The 6,830-nt window shown below is 54.6% G+C and overlaps 1 pseudogene across 1 annotated transcript; it reads left to right on the top strand.

Moving 5' to 3' along the window:
* Positions 1–4,226: 4,226 nt before the first annotated feature.
* On the top strand, positions 4,227–6,139 carry LOC311375703 (annotated as a pseudogene). The gene is made up of 2 exons: positions 4,227–4,328; positions 4,914–6,139. The product of its transcript is annotated as an uncharacterized misc_RNA (transcript).
* Positions 6,140–6,830: the final 691 nt, after the last annotated feature.

Consider the following 6,830-nt stretch of genomic DNA (forward strand, 5'->3'; position numbering starts at 1 on the left):
GCCAATCGAAGCTTTTCGATTGAAATAAATGAGCGAAGGGGAGGCCGGGCGGACCGGGCGGAGGCTGTGTGTCGCGGATAAATACCCGCGGATACCACCAAGAGACTCGCATGGAAGTTCAACAAATCGAACGTTTATAATGGTCTTCACTATAGATGGAGTTGATGACAAGACGGAACTATCCGTGGGAAAATAAAAAGGTAGTACAGCTGGGTTGGAAATGTGGTGGGACCACTTAGCTGAACGCTCACAGTAGATAAGAGTCATTAGGGTTAGGGTTGCTGTAGCTCGTAACCGCTCCACACTCCCCCTTATCCCACCTCCGGCCCCGAGGCCCTGCCTCAGGGCGAGCCTGCCTCAGTGACCTGATGGGAACCTCTGTGGAGACACACATGGTTATTTATGTTGCAAAGATATTGGGGTGGAATTATTAAAAACTCGTTTTATCAACATGCAACATAATGCATTTGATCATCTTTATTTTATCATCTTCTGCATGCATTTTTCCAAATTGATTATCATATGGGGATCGTAAACGAAAACACTCGACCACAGGAACGCAGAAACACAAATGAAAGATCCAGAACAAATGAATCAAGGTTCTGTTTCTGCACTTCTGGATGTAGTGCGTGTTGTAGTGTAGTGCTGCTTGGCCCCCGTCTGAAACAGGCTTTATGACTCTGCTATAATTCTCATTATAGAGCAGATACAGTCTGCTGGGCTGCCTCCTGCAATTACTCATTATTATTTATATTTTTCAAAAACCCGTCTCTTAGCATAGCATCATAGCATCATGAATACATTGACCTGTTTATAACAGATCTGTCTGAGATCGGTCCAACAACCATGACAAGATAGCTTTAGGTTGTTGAGTAGGTGTGTATGATTGTGTGTGTGTGTGTGTGTGTGTGTGTGTGTGTGTGTGTGTGTTTGTATGATAGAATGTGTGTGTATGATTGCGTGTGTGTGTGTGTGTGTGTTCCTTTCATTAAAGTTGTTCTGTACGTTGTCTGGTTCCTCCCTTAAATAGAGCAGCAGCTGCAGCCACCTTGAGCTGCAGCCCACCTGGCCAATCCCCCTCCCTCCCCTTCCTCCCCTTCCTCTCCTCTCCTCTCCTCCCCTTCCTCCTTCCTCTCTTTCCTCCTTCCTCCCCTTCCTCCTCTCCTCCCCTTCCTCTCCTCTCCTCTCCTCCCCTTCCTCCTTCCTCTCTTTCCTCCTTCCTCCCCTTCCTCCTCTCCTCCCCTTCCTCTCCTCTCCTCTCCTCCCCTTCCTCCTTCCTCTCTTTCCTCCTTCCTCCCCTTCCTCCTCTCCTCTCCTCTCCTCCCCTTCCTCCTCTCCTCCCCTTCCTCTCCTCTCCTCTCCTCCCCTTCCTCCTTCCTCTCTTTCCTCCTTCCTCCCCTTCCTCCCCTTCCTCCTCTCCTCTCCTCTCCTCTCCTCTCCTCTCCTTCCTCCCCTTCCTCCTCTCCTCTCCTTCCTGCCCTTCCTCCTTCCTCCTCTCCTCTCCTCTCCTCTCCTCTCCTCTCTCCGGCAGGGTGGGGGGGGGCCTGCAGTGATGAGCGGGTGGGGGACAGCGGTGGGTTTTCTGGCGGGGCGGGGGGGGGGGGGGGGGTGGGCGGTTCCAGGGAGCCTAATGCAATGGCTGCCATTAGGACATGAGGCAGCCTGTGTAGGGCAACACTTAGGGAGCTTGTGATGGAGTGAGGGTTCAGCCGAGTGGTGTATCGAAGAGGGGCTCTTACTCATCACTTCTGCCACTCCGGCGGGCGGCGTGACGCGGCCGTAGACGTGTTCTGTCAGGGGGAGGAGGACAGGCGACGGAACGCTCCCTCTGCGGACTGACGGCTCACAGAGCGTGGTCCGGAGGAGGGTGTGAGTGGAGGCTGCCTGGGCCGTGGGCCCCCCCACCGTGGTCAGGAGTCGATAGAGTAGAACCACATGGGGACTCTAGTGCCGCTTTTGTTTCCTTCTGAAGCCAGAAGGTCAGACGTTGTTGTGATCTCATAACCTGTGTCATAGCGGAAAATTACAGCTGGGCGAGTTTGGAGAGTTGAGCCGAGAGCCGACCGAACGGGGAAACACATCGAATGGTTCTGACTGGGGACAGCGGAGGATGGCCATTCTGATCTCCATCAAATCCTCTCTCTCTCTCTCTCTCTCTCTCTCTCTCTCTCTCTCTCTCTCTCTCTGTCTTTCTCTCTCTCTGTGTCTTTCTCTCTCTCTGTCCCTCTCCCCTCCATCTTCAATCTGTGTATCGGTCTAAGAAGTTTCATAGAATTCATATCATTTCCTGTCACTCAAACATGGATGTGCCGTTGCACTAAAAAGGAAGGAGTGGGAGAGAGAGAGAGAGAGAGAGAGAGAGAGAGAGAGATAAGATGGAAGGGTTCCTCTGTATACCCTGGGGTTGGCATAGCAACTGCCTTCCCAGTCATTATTCCTCTATCTATTCTATTATTCACTTGTTCACATCTTTTCCATGCTATGTGTTGTGTACGGGACAGCCTCACGTCCCACGATGCCCTCTCACCACCTCCTGCAATCTCACCGTCTTTCACCCTCTGGCTGTGCCTGTTCCCGTCACTGTCTTTCTTGCTATATTTGTATTGTTTATATTCAGTAGGACTACCATTGGTTTCTAATTCAATGTGTCTTGAGGGATTTAGTGTTTTATTGCTATTTATTAAATCTCATGTGTTTTAAACAGACAATTTCAGCAAAAAGTGTCCCTCCCTCTCTCTCTCTCTCTCTCTCTCTCTCTCTCTCTCTCTCTCTCTCTCTCTCTCTCTCTCTCTCTCTCTCTCTCTCTCTCTCTCTCTCTCTCACACACGCACACAACACACGCTACTTTTGCTCTCATACGCCTCCATTTTTCTCAATATCATCAATTATGTTAAGTGGAACCCAGTTCCTCTCTGTGAAATCTCTGACATATCTAAACAACAAAGCATTAATGAATAACCTCTCACCTAGTCGCATGTCGGCCTTTGGGCAGATCCAGGGCACTGCAACAACATGTGCACATCATTCCATTCACTGGGGCTATTGACAGGGAGTGATGCTGATGATAGGCTATTTAATCATTGAGGGGAGACCAGGGTTGGGATTTGAAAGTATGCTGCTTGGGGAATGATGAGGCTGTTGGGCCTACTCAATGGTAAACATAACCGCACCACTCTACTGACGCCAGCTGCATCTCCACGCTATGGCACTACTGAGGATTGCAATGGACGGAGGCAGGCGCATGACGGCTGACTTGATTTCCCTCATGGCTCACTGGGATCATCGGGTTTATAGGTCTACTCTGCGTGGTGTACGCCCTTTGTTATACCGCATATAATGTTCATTTAAATAAAAGTCACAAAATAAAAGCCAAACGTGTTTCCCCAAAGCGACATCGCTGTGGTTGTTTTTGTTGTAATCCTCTATTTACAAAGCCAGCCTGAGCGTTAAACATCCATAGGGTTTATTATGGGCTGTGTGGTGTAACAGGTGCCGCGCCGTCACACCAGACCTATTGAACTCGGCATGGCAGCCACGACTGTACTTATAGCATATTGTTACATTGTAAATACATTCAGCGGTAGCCAATCACCGAACAGGAAGCCCGAGTGAAATAAAACCAATTCAATGCTGACTCGGTGTACAGGATTCATCTCTCCGTCGCTACCACCTGTTTAGTCGCTCATCATCGTGTCTGTCTGCTCCGTCCAATGAGAAGCCCCGCGAGGCTGGAGGCGGAGAGAGGAGAGAAGTTGCGGAGAGTGAGGAGCGGCTCCGGGAGACAGAGCGATCCCTACATTTAGTGGACTGAATGAGTCGGAGGAGTTGAGATCTTTTTATCGCGCGTTGATATTCGAACGCCAATATCTCACTTGACTTGATCAGGTTTGTCTTTTTTTTTGTCGCCGTGTGTGATTTGCGTTCTCAGTGCATATTTTATTACGGATTCACAGGTTGGTTCACGGTTTTGACAGTAGATTTATCGACAAACATGTTGGAAGGTTTTTCTTGTTTATAATTTTTTTCTTTGGTCCTTCGCACGATCGAAATGGGTGCCGTCCATAAAGCGCTGACTCCAACGTGTATATAGGTACGATTTTATATTCATTAAAATCTTACAAACAGAAGACGACAAAACCGTGGAAGCAGCGAAACGTCTAAAGAGACAATTATTTTTGCAACGGTGGGAACTGACGTGTCTGTCCTACCGCCGTGATGACAGCCAGCGAGGCTACAGCTGGAATGGCCGTGACAACATGAAAAAGAAAAAGTGTCCAAGTCTATTTTCATCCAGCCACTGATCCAAGCCCAAGGACTAGGGAGCGGAGGTAAGGGGAGAGGAGACACTGATTGGAGGGGTTAGGAGGAGGAGGAGGGAGGTGGGCTGGGGGTTGATTCGGGGTTCAGGGCCCATGAAGGTATCCTCCAGAAAGTAGGTTATTTGTTTTTGAGATCATTTAATGTGCTGTCATTATGATCCACAAATGAGCCATGGGTAGTAGCGGTGCAGCCTTCGGTGTTTATATGTAGCAGGGCAATTGTTGTCGGCTGTGTTGTTTCAGAGCTAAAATAATGTTTTTGGTGAAGCCCGGGGATTTGCCGCTTCCACGGGCCAACAACTTAAATCACAGACATGACGTTGTTATGCTGGGGGGCGTGGCTTACGGGAGTATAAATAGGGTGGGGAGGGGGGAGCTTATAGGGGACTCTTGTATAATACCATAATTGAATGATTTCCCGTTGAGTGACTGTGCCCTCTCTAGCCCTTTGACACCAGCGTGTCCCCCTGATGTGTCTGCGGAGGTCCCCACTGCCTGCGTGTGTCCTCCTCCCCCTGTGTGCTGAATGCACCTGCTCCTCTCGTCGTCCTGCGTGGCCGTGCCCAGCTCCTGTGTTCTCTGTGTTTGCTGCAGCCGACAGGTGCGCGCGGCCGGCCACCACCTGCGCCGCCATGGAGCCGCCGCTGAGTCTGGCGCTGCTGGGGGGCAGCGAGGACGAGGACCCCCGCTTCCCCCTGGCCCTCGGCAGCAGGCCCCACCCCTCCATGACGGCCGCCTTCCCCGGCGGGGCCAACCACGCCAACCACATGGGCGGGGCCAGCCTGGACCGCCTCAACGGCGGCGCGCCGTCCCCCTCGGCGCCGCCGGGCGCCGGCGCCGGCGCCGCCCCGCTGCCCAAGCTGCCCCTGTCCTCCTCCTCCTGCGGGGCCCCGCCGCACCCGCCGCCGCCCGCCCATCCCCAACGCCCTGCACCCCACCAGCACGCCGCTGTCCTCCTGCCTGGGCTCCCAGCACAGCCTCAGCGGGGACAACTCCCCGGGCTACAACGCCCTCTTCTACTCCTCCCACTCGCCCTCCATGGAGCGCGAGCGCGGCTGCAAGCACCGGCAGGCCAGCCCGCTGGTGCACCGCCGCGACAGCAACCCTTTCACCGAGATCGCCATGAGCTCCTGCAAGTACACGGGCGGCGTGATGAAGCCGCTGAGCCGGCTCAGCGCCTCCCGCCGCAACCTCATCGAGTCCGACAGCAGCAGCGAGACCAAGGAGGGCGGGGTCTCCTCCGTGGCCGGCGGGGGGGGGGGCGGCGGCCGGCGGCGGGCGGCGGGGGCGGGGGCGGGGGCGGCGGCGGCGGGCGGGACGCCCCGGCGGCCGCCCTCCTGTCCCAGTCCTCCAGCAACCTGCCCCCCGTCCAGAGCCCGCCCGAGATCGTCATCTCGTCCAAGGAGGACTCTCCGTACGCCCGGCGCTACGACATCAGCGACTCCGCGTCCAACCAGATGTCCATCTACCACCAGAACCACGCGCTGGTGGAGAGCCGGCGCACGCTGGGCGGCTCGGGGGCGGCCGTGGGCTCCGTGAGCGGGGGCAGCAGGCAGGGGGGCGTGGTGGGGGCCCCGGGCCCCGGGACCCGGGGCAGCATGTCCAAGGCCTCCAAGCGGAAGAACCAAAACATTGGCTACAAACTGGGCCACCGCAGGGCGCTGTTCGAGAAGAGGAAACGGCTGAGCGACTACGCGCTCATCTTTGGAATGTTTGGCATCGTCGTCATGGTGATCGAGACGGAGCTGTCCTGGGGCGTGTACAACAAGGTGAGGAGACGGGACCCCCCCCATGCATGTGTTCCCACCGGCCCGCGTTAACGCGGTGGGGTCGCTGTCCACGCGGCCAGCCACCAGCAGGGGGCTACAGCCGCTAGCCTGGTCCGGTCAGGGGCTGTGTCGGGGACACAGGGGGGAGATGCACTCATAAAGGCCGCAGATTGTAACACACGTCGCCGGGAGACAGTGCCGCACCAGGGCCCTCATGGTCTGGAGGTGTTTGGTGAGGCCCTGGCTGCAGGTGATGCAATGTGGGGAACATGGGGCGCACATTATTGGTGAGGGGCCAGGATCTCATTTGTCTGTGTAATGGGGAGTGTAATAGGATGTGTAGGCTCCTAGGTTTAATGTGTGTTTATTGTGTGTGTGTGTGTGTGTGTGTGTGTGTGTGTGTGTGTGTGTGTGTGTGTGTGTGTGTGTGTGTGTGTGTGTGTGTGTGTGAGTGTGTGTGAGAGAGACCATGTGTGTATATTGCACTTTTGGACACTGCTGGAGCAGACTCCTCCAGCAGCCCTAGCTTTCGTTGGGCAGTAAGGTGGAAACATTACTTTCACTCATCACACCTGTCATGCCCGCACCGCTGATCACTGCGGGAATGACAGCTCAGACACTCGGGTGTACAGGCAGCCTATTAGCTGTCTGTTTACAGAGCATATCCCTGCCCTGTATCTCCTCCTCCCCCCTCTGCCCCCCACGCCGTGGTCCCAGTCTGCGCTTTTACTTTGGGACACAG

This window comes from Micromesistius poutassou (assembly GCF_964030765.1).
Source record: "Micromesistius poutassou genome assembly, contig: SCAFFOLD_6818, whole genome shotgun sequence".
Lineage (NCBI taxonomy): Eukaryota > Metazoa > Chordata > Actinopteri > Gadiformes > Gadidae > Micromesistius > Micromesistius poutassou.